Raw genomic sequence first — 13,877 nt, 5'->3', positions numbered from 1 at the left:
TAAAAAATGTTGTGCATGAAAAATAGTGTGACTTCATTTTGACAAAAAGTGACACTATTTCTGATGGTTTTGTCATTTATTTGTCAGATTTATAAATGGATAATAATGCTGTAAATCAGATATTAATTAAAAATATTTAAGATTTATGTTCGAATTGAAAAGCAAAATGATATTTTTGAGTAGGTGACAAAAGTGCATACTCTTAAATTAACCTTAAATGTTGATTTTTCGATATTTTCGGTATTAACCTTATTGTAAATTTTTCCGGTGATAAATTTATCACACTGAGGTTATTTTTCCGGTGAGATTTTTAACCTTGATTTAATGAAATGAGTTTGGTAGAATTTACGAAAAAGTGACACTTAAACTTAAATTTCCAAACACTATTTTTTGATTGTATTTTGTTATTTATATATTTATATATATATATGTATATATTTATATATCTATATATTTATATATCTATATATTTATATATGTATATATTTATATATGTATATATTTATATATGTATATATTTATATATCTATATATTTATATATCTATATATTTATATATCTATATATTTATATATGTATATATTTATATATGTATATATTTATATATGTATACATTTATATATGTATATATTTATATATGTATATGTAATGCATGAAAATTCGGTTCACTTCATTTTTGACACTTTACATATCGGATGTATTATCTAAGAATTATATTATAAAATAATAATTTTGTGTTTTATAAGTTTATTTGTATAAATTGATTCCTTCGCAAACAGCGGGAAACGTTGTCTGAATAGTTTAACAATTCAGACAAAGTTTCCCGCTGTCAGGAGGGAATGGAAGGGTAAGAGGTATATATTCATAATGTATACCTCTTACCCTTTCATTCCTCGAGAAAGTTCAAAAATTGGGTGCAATCAGTTCTGATTGCACCCAAGTTTTGAACTTTGTATAAGGAATTGTTGGCTATGATGTACTGATCATGAATCAGTACATCATAGCCAACAATTCCTTCGCAAACAGCGGGAAACTTTGTCCGAATAGTTTAACATTCAGACAAAGTTTCCGCTGTCAGAGAGGGAATGGAAGGGTAAGAGGTATATATTCATAATGTATACCTCTTACCCTTCCATTCCCTCGAGAAAGTTCAAAAACTTGGGTGCAATCAGTTCTGATTGCACCCAAGTTTTTGAACTTTGTATAAGGAATGTTTGGCTATGATGTACTGATCATGAATCAGTACATCATAGCCAACAATTCCTTCGCAAACAGCGGGAAATTTGTCTGATTCCACACTAATTTTATTAATTTATTAAACTTTTATCCTCGTCTACAATTTAATCATCAATAATTATCTCTTGTTCTATTTCACTATTATATATATATATATATTTTATGATTTGATTTAAAAAAAATAAATAAATAAATTAATAAATCATTTACTCAAATATATCAAAAGTTTTATTTTTATATATAAAGATAACTACTTTTAAAAAAAAATACCCTATATATTTTTTGCCATGTAAACTATTTTTGCCATGTAAATATGTCACTTTGTCAGAAGTGAAGTGAACCGAATTTTCATGCACAACATTTATATATGTATATATTTATATATGTATATATTTATATATGTATATATTTATATGTATATATTTATATATGTATATATTTATATATGTATATATTTATATATGTATATATTTATATATGTATATATTTATATATGTATATATATTTATATATGTATATATTTATATATGTATATATTTATATATGTATATATTTATATATGTATATATTTATATATGTATATATTTATATATGAATAAATAATACATCAAACTAGTTTTAGAGTTGATAGTAAGAAGCGAAGAACACTACCAGTAAGATACAGCAGTAGTAGCTGCTTCATGCTGCATTGAGTATTGTTGAATAATTTGAAGTAGTGGTTTTTGAAATCAGCACCCCTATGAGAGCGCTGGCGACCGAAACACGACTAGTAAGATTGTGTATTAGAAACTGCTTCATGCTGTGTTGAGTAAGCCTCGATTTCTTTATCAGACCACCTTTAAATTAACCACTCACATTCTCACTGTGGTCCATCTAAAATTTGTAAACTTTATGACATAAAATTATATTATATGCAGGATCCCACCTATTACTTAATCTTTTGGAATAAATGTTTTATAATATTTATCGATTGATTGTAATTTTTTGTATAAAAAAGTTTTTTATTTATATTAAATATATTCGGTTAATGAATATTATCTTATAATTTGTAAATAAATCTAGTAATAAAATAACTTTAATATTGTGTCACTTTTTCGAAAATTTTGGTTTTTTCATTGTAAATTTTCGGTGATAAATTTATCACACTGAGGTTATTTTTCCGGTGAGATTTTTATCCTTGATTTAATGAAATTAATATTATATAATTTTATTATTTTTAATTTCGAATGAGTATAATAAAAATATTTTTTATGTGTTTTTGTTTTTGATGTGATTTGAATGAGAAAGGGACAGACTAGCCATTTGTCACTTTTTAATTTAGCAAATGAACGCTTATGGAGTGGAGTTTTTGGGTAAATCTGATTTGCTTATAAATGAAATAAAATCAAAAGAAACCATATTGGCATTATATTTATGCAAAAATAAATGATCTTACTTAGTACTTTTAAAGTTAATTTCAGAAAAAATTTGACACAATGGTATCCGGCACATACAAGTGGTGTACAACCAAAATATAATTGGTTTAAACATATATTGCTATATCTCATGATCTTACTTAGTACTTTTAAAGTAATTTCAGAAAAAAATTTGACACAATGGTATCCCCACATACAAGTGGTGTACAACCAAAATATAAGTTAGTTTAAACATATTTTGCTATATCTCATGATCTTACTTAGTACTTTTAAAGTTAATTTCAGAAAAAATTTGACAACAATGGTATCCGGCACATACAAGTGTGTACAACCAAAATATAAGTTGTTTAAACATATATTGCTATATCTCATGATCTTACTTAGTACTTTTAAAGTTAATTTCAGAAAAAATTTGACAACAATGGTATCCGGCACATACAAGTGGTGTACAACCAAAATATAAGTTAGTTTAAACATATATTGCTATATCTCATGATCTTACTTAGTACTTTTAAAGTTAATTTCAGAAAAAAATTTGACACAATGGTATCCGCACATACAAGTGGTGTACAACAAAATATAAGTTGGTTTAAACATATATTGCTATATATCTCATGATCTTACTTAGTACTTTTAAAGTTAATTTCAGAAAAAATTTGACACAATGGTATCCGGCACATACAAGTGGTGTACAACCAAAATATAAGTTAGGTTTAAACATATATTGCTAATATCTCATGATTTACTTAGTACTTTAAAGTTAATGTTTCAGAAAAAATTTGCACACAATGGTATCCGCACATACAAGTGGTGTACAACCAAATCTTCGACTCGCGATGAACTTGTCAATCGAGTTATATTCCAGTGTTGTTCCTTCATTCCTGATTAAGTTGCAAATTAAAGGTCTGGATTCAGAGAGAAGTGTTAAAGTTATCAAAAAAGTCACAAGAGATTTCGAAGAAATGACACAATTTAAAAAAGTCGAATGCACAGTATGCTTGAAGCTGTTCAGAAAGGTCTGAAAAATGATACACTTGATCCCAACATTGTTTACGTCAACATTAATATTATTGCAAAGAAAACATTTGATTTAATAAACATTTAATTTATTATAATTAATTTTTTATTACAGTATAGTAAAAAATGCTATAAATAAATTATTATATTTTATTAAAATGTGACTTTTAATAGTAAGTGAATAAAATAAATCAGGAATTGGGAAAGAAATAAGGTTAATTAAAAATAATGAAAATTACAAGTTTAAGGTTAATGAAAAGTGACAATGGGCGAGTTTGTCCCCCACTCAAGACGAAATGGTGGAAGTGAACTCAAAATAAGAGTAATTAGGTTATTTTGCCGACCAAATATATTTACAAGGCAAAATATCATATTACATGTCAACCTATTATCAGTATGTTTTGATAAAAAAAATTTTATCAAATATCATATTAAAATTAACATCTATATCTATATCAATATCTACACTATAAATTTTTTTATTCAATATCATAGATTTCAAAAATTTATTTCAATTTTAAATTAATTTATGGCTTTCATCAAAATTGTTTTTTATTAAAAAGCATGTTTCACAATTTTTACGGTTTCTTTCAAAAGTTATAAAAAGAGAGTCAATAAGAAATTTCAACGCTTCAAGAAGGAATCAAAGAAATTGACGAAGTTCCAGAATTTTATTCAACAATTCTTAATCAATTAACAAAAACTATACCGAAACTTATCTTACCATCCAAATCAAATCACATTACATACGGAATAAACATTTAATCTTTTACCATTAAAATTATATTTATACGTTATTTAATTTTTTTACGTCTAAGTTGAATAGGATAATAGCCGAAGATATAAAGTAACTATAGTTTACAAGCTAAGGAACAAATCAGCATTGAAACTAAAAAATGCTGAAATATTATAATAAATTGAAGAAATACTGTGATAGAATACCTAGTTATACTAGATACTATTATAATATGAATTCATTTGTATTGAATATCGATTAAAATAAAATGGAACGTCAATTTGACAGACTCAAGTTTCGAATTAGAGACCAACTTTCATCAGCATAGTATATGTGCGCAAACTACTGCATAATGGTATGCTTATCTTTTCATTTTAAAAAATAACGTATTTGAATAATTTCGTAAAAAATTAGAATTACTCGATATTAAGCATATTGCTTTTCTATCATATATGCTTATATTCTACAATAGTGTTACCAAACATCGGGCAACATCATACGTATAATACAACTTTTTAATACTTGAACGTCAATTTGACAGACTCAAGTTTCGAATTAGAGACCAACTTTCATCAGCATAGTATATGTGCGCAAACTACTGCATAATGGTATGCTTATCTTTTCATTTTAAAAAATAACGTATTTGAATAATTTCGTAAAAAATTAGAATTACTCGATATTAAGCATATTGCTTTTCTATCATATATGCTTATATTCTACAATAGTGTTACCAAACATCGGGCAACATCATACGTATAATACAACTTTTTAATACTTGAACGTCAATTTGACAGACTCAAGTTTCGAATTAGAGACCAACTTTCATCAGCATAGTATATGTGCGCAAACTACTGCATAATGGTATGCTTATCTTTTCATTTTAAAAAATAACGTATTTGAATAATTTCGTAAAAAATTAGAATTACTCGATATTAAGCATATTGCTTTTCTATCATATATGCTTATATTCTACAATAGTGTTACCAAACATCGGGCAACATCATACGTATAATACAACTTTTTCGTACTTCTTTATCGAATTTAAATAGAACTAAGTTTTTATTTTAAATAAAAGAGAAATAATTCTAATTTATAATCTCATTATTAATTTATTCTCATTTTAATATTTCATCGATTTTTTATTATCGATATTCAATACAAATGAATTCATATTATAATAGTATCTAGTATAACTAGGTATTCTATCACAGTATTTCTTCAATTTATTATAATATTTCAGCATTTTTTAGTTTCAATGCTGATTTGTTCCTTAGCTTGTAAACTATAGTTACTTTATATCTTCGGCTATTATCCTATTCAACTTAGACGTAAAAAATTAAATAACGTATAAATATAATTTTAATGGTAAAAGATTAAATGTTTATTCCGTATGTAATGTGATTTGATTTGGATGGTAAGATAAGTTTCGGTATAGTTTTTGTTAATTGATTAAGAATTGTTGAATAAAATTCTGGAACTTCGTCAATTTCTTTGATTCCCTCTTCCTCGCAATACAACTCCATATCATTAACTTGTATTTAAAGGCTTCCATATACAAAACTATATATAATGTTTGAAAGTTAAATCCAATCTTTTTCTATTTCGAGAAAGGGACAAACTATCCAGTGTCACTTTTCAAAGGAATAAAAAAAATAATAAAGATGAAATAATAACATGAAATCTTATATAAATATAATTTTATCTAAATAGATAAATGAATTAAGCAGTTTACAGTTATATATATTTAATGAGAGACAATATCTAGTTCTATGGTAGAAATGGCTCTTAGACTCAAATAAGTAACACAGATAGAAAGTACTCAGTATAACAATTATATATGTACACTCAAAGTTAGTCGCTGCTAAAATCTTAACCTTGCATTTCGGGAAAATCTGACAAATGGCTCTTAGACTCAAATAAGTAACACAGATAGAAAGTACTCAGTATAACAATTATATATGTACACTCAAAGTTAGTCGCTGCTAAAATCTTAACCTTGCATTTCGGGAAAATCTGACAAATGGCTCTTAGACTTGTTTTGATAATTAATTCTTCAATTATATTATAATTTATAACAAATTTCCTCAAACTATCTGTATGTCATTCAATTCCCGGCCACTACATTCAATGATGGACCATTTCCTTCAAATTTTGAAATACCTTATTCAATTTGTTGTATGGAGCCCGTGATATTCAACACTATGGAGCTCCTCCAGTTTGGTATCCAAGAAGAGATAAAAGCTAGCATGGGCTACTCTCAAAAATGCTTGAAGCAATATATTCAAGTTTGCAACAAGGATCAATAGATTCAAATCTTGTTTATTGTACTTTAAAGGTACTTTTAAAAAAGAAACAATTAATGTAAAAGATTCAAATAATTTTTTATTATTATTTTATTAATTTTTTAAATAAGGTTAATAAAAGTGACACTGGATAGTTTGTCCCACACTCTTCTATTTCTAAAAAAATTGAGACCTAAACACGAGATAGCTTTCAGAAAATTTTCAGGGACATTTTTAATCATTTTTTTATTTATTGTAATATCTTTGTTATTAAATTTGAATTGTTTAATATTTGAATGTATAGAATTGAATAGTAATAATTTTAGTTTTAATACATAGCTAATTGCTAAGCAAAATAATTAATTTATTGTAATTTTGACATGTAAACTAAAGGGGAATTTAGCCGGCCAAATATATGTCACTTTTGACTTCACCTCACTCACTTCCACCTTTCGTCTTATGACAAAATATAAGTTAGTTTAAACATATATTGCTATATCTCATGATCTTACTTAGTACTTTTAAAGTTAATTTCAGAAAAAATTTGACACAATGGTATCCGGCACATACAAGTGGTGTACAACCAAATCTTCGACTCGATGAACTTGTCATCGAGTTATATTCCAGTGTTGTTCCTTCATTCCTGATTAAGTTGCAAATTAAAGGTCTGGATTCAGAGAGAAGTGTTAAAGTTATCAAAAAAGTCACAAGAGATTTCGAAGAAATGACACAATTTAAAAAAGTCGAATGCATCAGTATGCTTGAAGCTGTTCAGAAAGGTCTGAAAAATGATACACTTGATCCCAACATTGTTTACTCAACATTAAAAATATTATTGCAAAGAAAACATTTGATTTAATAAACATTTAATTTATTATAATTAATTTTTTATTACAGTATAGTAAAAAATGCTATAAATAAATTATTATATTTTATTAAAATGTGACTTTTAATAGTAAGTGAATAAAATAAATCAGGAATTGGGAAAGAAATAAGGTTAATTAAAAATAATGAAAATTACAAGTTTAAGGTTAATGAAAAGTGACAATGGGCGAGTTTGTCCCCCATTCGATTTGAATTTTGTTAACTCTTTTCAAAATCACTTCATTTTTATGATTTCGGTGGACTTAGAGGAGCTTATTGCTTTTGGTATTAAACAGGAAGTCAAGGGCGGTGTCCCATACAGAAGAAGAACGGGATCTCCAAAGCAATATGTCACTTATTCATGTTCGTATCCCCTATGCAAGGCAAAATTTAGGGTTGAAGAACAAAATGGAGTGTTTACTATAAGCAAAGTTAATGAAGAACATTGCCATCATATAGGAGTTGAAATGGGTTCACATTACGCGAGTAAATTTTATCAAAAATGGATCGAACTTTATATTAAAAACGGTGGAAAGCAATTTCTTGCTCAAAAAGCATTTTTTGATAAGTTCGGAATTGATACGAATAACAAAGAAACGATGAAACTTTTCGCGCAGTCTACTGATGCTTTAAAGCACAAATTTTATCGCCTTGATGAGATTATTGCACAAAGATTATCAAACGATCCTTACACTTCTTTGGAAGCATTTTTGAATAATTTACAGGAAGAGTGCCCAGATGATCTCGTTCAATTTGATTACAATGGAGATTTTTCCGAGTTTACAATCATATATGCACCTTTTGCTGCAAAAGAATTGGTGCATAGCATTGATAACCCTCTCCACGTCGATTCCACTCATTCTTTAATTAAAGGAAAGATCCAATTGTTTGCAGTAACAATGAAAACAAGTCAAAACACAATTTTCCCCTTTTGCTATTTTTTAGTGAACCCTCAGACATCTGAAAAAATTCAAGAATGTTTGGTGAAATTCTGTGAGTTTGCGCACCTGGATCCACAGCATTGGAGCGCTGACTGTGCGCTAAACATTGCTCGCGCAATTGAGGACGGATTTCCTCTTGCGCAGCTCAGTTGGTGCACTGTGCATGTTTTACGCGCATGTGCAAAAGTTGGAAGCTATTTTGACAATCCACGGAATTTTGAGAACTTCTATTTAGCACTGGACTTTTTGACATTACGTGCAGATGCAACGAATGCAGAAAAGCTGGCTGAAGAGTCTGATGAAACATATGAGTTCTTGACAACAATGTTAGAAGAAGAAGAACCGCGCGCTTTGAAGTATTTCGATAAACAATGGAGAAGAACCAAAGAACATTGGATGATGTTATATCGTGGAGAAGGTGATTCCACGAATAACATTGCGGAATCACACTTTCATCAATTAAAGCAAACATTTTTCTTGGGTAAGAAAAATGAGCGCATTGATGACATCGTCATAACTCTCATCACTGTTGTGATTCCAAATGTGATTATTAAGGTTCAAGTCGCTAATGTTTTGAATGAAAAAAGAGCAGTAAGAATTCTTACAAGGGCAGATAATCAGATTGTTGAGCAAAGAGCTTCAAAACACGATGAATGTTTGAAATTAATTCAACACATTTTGGAAATTGTCGAAAGCCGAAGGATTGAACCTAGTGTCCTTATTCCATCTTTGAAGGCAATATTAAATTTGGCACAAAGAAGTTTAAAGGAAGAGTAAGCAAGATTAGATAATTTGGACTTTTTTTAAAATTAATGAATAAACAGTATATTTTTGAAGTGTAAGCTTATTTACCTGAAGCTATATTACTTAATATAACATTCAAAGTATTATTGCTATTTATTGGAGAACAAATTTATGTAATTTTCACATGAAAATTGATAAATTTGTATTTCCTTATGATAATCAATTTTTGTATTTGTAGAGAGTCTCCCTGCATGATATCAAGACTTGGCTATAAGTCTTTATCCATTTTTGAAAATTGTATTGTAAATTGTAAGAATTTCTGAATACTACTACTATAAAATATAATTGCTTATCAATGTATATTCTCCCTGCATGATATCAAGACTTGGCTATAAGTCTTTATCCATTTTTGAAAATTGTATTGTAAATTGTAAGAATTTCTGAATACTACTACTATAAAATATAATTGCTTATCAATGTATATTCTCCCTGCATGATATCAAGACTTGGCTATAAGTCTTTATCCATTTTTGAAAATTGTATTGTAAATTGTAAGAATTTCTGAATACTACTACTATAAAATATAATTGCTTATCAATGTATATTCTCCCTGCATGATATCAAGACTTGGCTATAAGTCTTTATCCATTTTTGAAAATTGTATTGTAAATTGTAAGAATTTCTGAATACTACTACTATAAAATATAATTGCTTATCAATGTATATTCTCCCTGCATGATATCAAGACTTGGCTATAAGTCTCTATTCATTATGAGTATGACCCCATTTTTTTACAAAAAGTGCCGAATTGCAACTTTGTCCCAATCTCGATATTTTTTTTAATTGAAAAACGTTAATATCTGATATTTTGAAGTTTGTAATATTTGTTAGTATCTTAAATTATTGAATGCATACGTTTTTTATGTTCTCAATTTTAAAAAAAATTGTGAAGAATTTAGTTTTTGGAGATGGATGTTTAATATTTGTGAGTGAGAATGCAAGCAGGAGTTTGGTACTTTAAGGCTAGGTTGAGATAGATTTCCCATTATATTATCTGTGAATATATTGTTTGAAAATTCAAGATATAAAAATATATTATCAAAAAATTTTATATTTTTAAATACAATAGGGTGGAAGTATAGTACGATGAGATAGCAATGATATATTTTATAATGGGAGGTAATCTGAAGATAAGTAGCAAATTTTATGCGATTTTGATTGGGAGTTGGAGGGTGTGAGTACTATAGCATGTAATAGTATCTCACACCCTCCAATTCTTCCTATGGCGCCGAAAAATTTTTGGTGAAATGCGACGACATTTCACCAAAAATTTTCGGTGCCATATAGAGAACTATAGTCTGCGAGGTACTGATTCTATCTATGTACCTCGCAGACCATAGTTCTCAGCCAAAATGTCAAAAATTTTGGAAATTCGAAATAATTTTTTTGAGAAAAAATTAACCGTTTAACATTGCCAAAAATCTAAAAAACTCACAATTTTTTTAAATTGATAACCCTCAAACCGTTTCCAATCAATAATTTGAGAGTCTATATGATAATGTAAAAGTTAAAACATTCAAGTATTTAAGTATTTCTTTAAAATATTAAGTTTTTTATTTTTCCAATAAAATTCTAATATCAAATATTTTTATTTAACGATTAATTTTATTTATATTTTTATAGTTTTTTTAAGAAAAAATATTGTTAGGGTTTTATGGATTTTCAATTAATATACAAGATAATTCATGAATGTATATATTTCCAAGTTTTTAAGGACGCAACACTTTACATTTGTAAACTGTCAAAAATGAAGTCACGCTATTTTTCATGCATTACATGCCATTTGTATCTTGTCGATAGTTGTTCTAGTTCTATAGTCATTTAAGAGCGTAATTCTTCGTTTGACTTTTTCAATCACAAAGTCAGCGAAAAATCTCGCTCTTAAATGGCTAAAAACGGTAGGAATGATTTTGTCTGAATGATATTGATGAATATTTTGTTCCACATGACCGAGCTCCCAAGAGACAATCAAGAATTTGGGAGATTTTTGGAAGTTCGGTCATGAGGATTGTACTTGCAGGCCCAGACTATACTTTGGTCAGGGCTTCGTATTTCATTGTTCCCAGGACCGGATTCTCCACTGAAAATATACGTTATTTTTTATTTTTCTATGAAAAAATAGTTTTTCATTTTTATAATACTATATAGTTTACTACTTGATAGATCGTCTATTTTCTATTCCGTATGATTCGGAATCTTTGCATTCCAAAAATTCGTTTTCTGCTTTCAGAACGCGAAAATATGAACCATATGATGAGATAAACAAGAATGTTATGTTTTTATTTATTTATTTATTTATTTATTTATTTATTTATTTATTTATTTATTTATTTATTTATTTATTTATTTATTATTTATTTATTATTTATTTATTTATTTATTATTTATTTATTATTTATTTATTTATTTATTATTTATTTATTATTTATTTATTTATTTATTATTTATTTATTTATTTATTTATTTATTTATTATTTATTTATTTATTTATTTATTTATTTATTATTTATTTATTTATTTATTTATTTATTTATTTATTTATTTATTTATTTATTTATTATTTATTTATTTATTTATTTATTTATTTATTTATTTATTTATTTATTTATTTATTTATTTATTTATTTATTTATTTATTTATTTATTTATTTATTTATTTATTTATTTATTTATTTATTTATTTATTTATTTATTTATTTATTTCAATTTTCACCACAACTTTACAATGAGCTAACAAATACATAGTATACTAGAATCAAAATCTCGAGCACAAAAGTGACATTGAATACTTGTAAGTATAGAATTTCCATGTAAACTATTCATTTCTATCGTTTTTTGTAGTCCACATTTCCTCACTCTCGATTTTACTCATAAAAATATTTAAAAATCACTATACAATATATAATATATATATATTTATATGGTTAAAACAATGTTATTTTGCGAGATTTCATCTGAAATTAAAATTAGGGATTTTTTGGGAAGACTACAAAATTGTGCGGCCAAATTGCCACCATTTTGTAAAGTAGTTTTTTGACATACAGTGCAATTGCAGGGGACGTGTTTCAAAAAAAATTTAATGGTTGTGTGAGAGACCTTATTCCCTTACAGGAGCTCCAGAGCTCCCAATCCCTACGAAAGGGAGCTCCGGAGCTCCTGAATCTGTATCAGCAGAGGCCCTTTACCATTTGGGCCTCTGCTGATTTAAGATCAAAGCAGCCTTCTGCTTTTCAGGAGCTCCAGAGCTCCCAATCCTACGAAAGGGAGCTCCGGAGCTCCTGAATCTGTATCAGCAGAGGCCCAAATGGTAAAGGGCCTCTGCTGATCAGAAGAATAAGGCAGCCATTCTACCTCTTCAGGAGCTCCAGAACTCCGTTTCCTCAAGATCAGGAGTGATGGAGTTCCTCACTTTCGATTTGTTAAAGCCTGTTCTTTTGGGAACAGTGTAATGCATGAAAAATAGCGTGACTTCATTTTTGACAGTTTACAAATGTAAAGTGTTGCGTCCTTAAAAACTTGGAAATATATACATTCATGAATTATCTTGTATATTAATTGAAAATCCATAAAACCCTAACAATATTTTTTCTTAAAAAAACTATAAAAATATAAATAAAATTAATCGTTAAATAAAAATATTTGATATTAGAATTTTATTGGAAAAATAAAAAACTTAATATTTTAAAGAAATACTTAAATACTTGAATGTTTTAACTTTTACATTATCATATAGACTCTCAAATTATTGATTGGAAACGGTTTGAGGGTTATCAATTTAAAAAAATTGTGAGTTTTTTAGATTTTTGGCAATGTTAAACGGTTAATTTTTTCTCAAAAAAATTATTTCGAATTTCCAAAATTTTTGACATTTTGGCTGAGAACTATGGTCTGCGAGGTACATAGATAGAATCAGTACCTCGCAGACTATAGTTCTCTATATGGCACCGAAAATTTTTGGTGAAATGTCGTCGCATTTCACCAAAAATTTTTCGGCGCCATAGGAAGAATTGGAGGGTGTGAGATACTATTACATGCTATAGTACTCACACCCTCCAACTCCCAATCAAAATCGCATAAAATTTGCTACTTATCTTCAGATTACCTCCCATTATAAAATATATCATTGCTATCTCATCGTACTATACTTCCACCCTATTGTATTTAAAAATATAAAATTTTTTGATAATATATTTTTATATCTTGAATTTTCAAACAATATATTCACAGATAATATAATGGGAAATCTATCTCAACCTAGCCTTAAAGTACCAAACTCCTGCTTGCATTCTCACTCACAAATATTAAACATCCATCTCAGTACAGTATACATTGTGCGTCGCCTGTAGCCTACAGCTACAGGCACCGGCACAATGAAAAAGTGACACTATACGGGCACTAATTATTATGGACGCCATAATGAGACGTGCCTTTAGTGGCGAAGAAACAGCCTGACGTACAACTGGGGGATTCTTATTCGCACCAATTGATATGGATGATGTTCCAACTGATAAGAGACAAAGGATCCAGAAGAGGATCGAGATCATGACAAAGATCATAAGAAACCAAGATCACATTATAAGTAA

At 27.8% G+C, this 13,877-nt stretch overlaps 18 annotated features.

Annotated features, from left to right (window-relative positions):
• The first annotated feature begins 177 nt into the window (after window positions 1–177).
• Window positions 178–331: a mobile genetic element.
• A 431-nt stretch (window positions 332–762) lies between these two features.
• Window positions 763–1,290: a mobile genetic element.
• A 1,035-nt stretch (window positions 1,291–2,325) lies between these two features.
• Window positions 2,326–2,515: a mobile genetic element.
• Window positions 2,516–2,553: a terminal%2Cinverted (terminal inverted repeat of MuDR-5_TvMULE4 transposon ID:TVAGG3_0065340).
• Window positions 2,516–3,955: a mobile genetic element.
• Window positions 3,919–3,955: a terminal%2Cinverted (terminal inverted repeat of MuDR-5_TvMULE4 transposon ID:TVAGG3_0065340).
• A 199-nt stretch (window positions 3,956–4,154) lies between these two features.
• Window positions 4,155–4,203: a mobile genetic element.
• Window positions 4,155–4,203: a terminal%2Cinverted (terminal inverted repeat of ISTv2 transposon ID:TVAGG3_0065330).
• A 350-nt stretch (window positions 4,204–4,553) lies between these two features.
• Window positions 4,554–4,603: a mobile genetic element.
• Window positions 4,554–4,603: a terminal%2Cinverted (terminal inverted repeat of ISTv2 transposon ID:TVAGG3_0065320).
• Window positions 4,604–5,677: 1,074 nt separating this feature from the next.
• Window positions 5,678–5,706: a mobile genetic element.
• Window positions 5,678–5,706: a terminal%2Cinverted (terminal inverted repeat of ISTv1 transposon ID:TVAGG3_0065310).
• A 301-nt stretch (window positions 5,707–6,007) lies between these two features.
• Window positions 6,008–6,854: a mobile genetic element.
• A 294-nt stretch (window positions 6,855–7,148) lies between these two features.
• Window positions 7,149–7,755: a mobile genetic element.
• Window positions 7,719–7,755: a terminal%2Cinverted (terminal inverted repeat of MuDR-5_TvMULE4 transposon ID:TVAGG3_0065290).
• Window positions 7,756–10,063: a mobile genetic element.
• A 1,309-nt stretch (window positions 10,064–11,372) lies between these two features.
• Window positions 11,373–11,534: a mobile genetic element.
• Window positions 11,535–12,346: 812 nt separating this feature from the next.
• Window positions 12,347–12,661: a mobile genetic element.
• Window positions 12,662–13,877: the final 1,216 nt, after the last annotated feature.

Source organism: Trichomonas vaginalis, chromosome IV, assembly GCF_026262505.1.
Source record: "Trichomonas vaginalis G3 chromosome IV, whole genome shotgun sequence".
Taxonomy (NCBI): domain Eukaryota; phylum Parabasalia; order Trichomonadida; family Trichomonadidae; genus Trichomonas; species Trichomonas vaginalis.
This window is presented reverse-complemented; position numbering and strand designations above follow the sequence as displayed.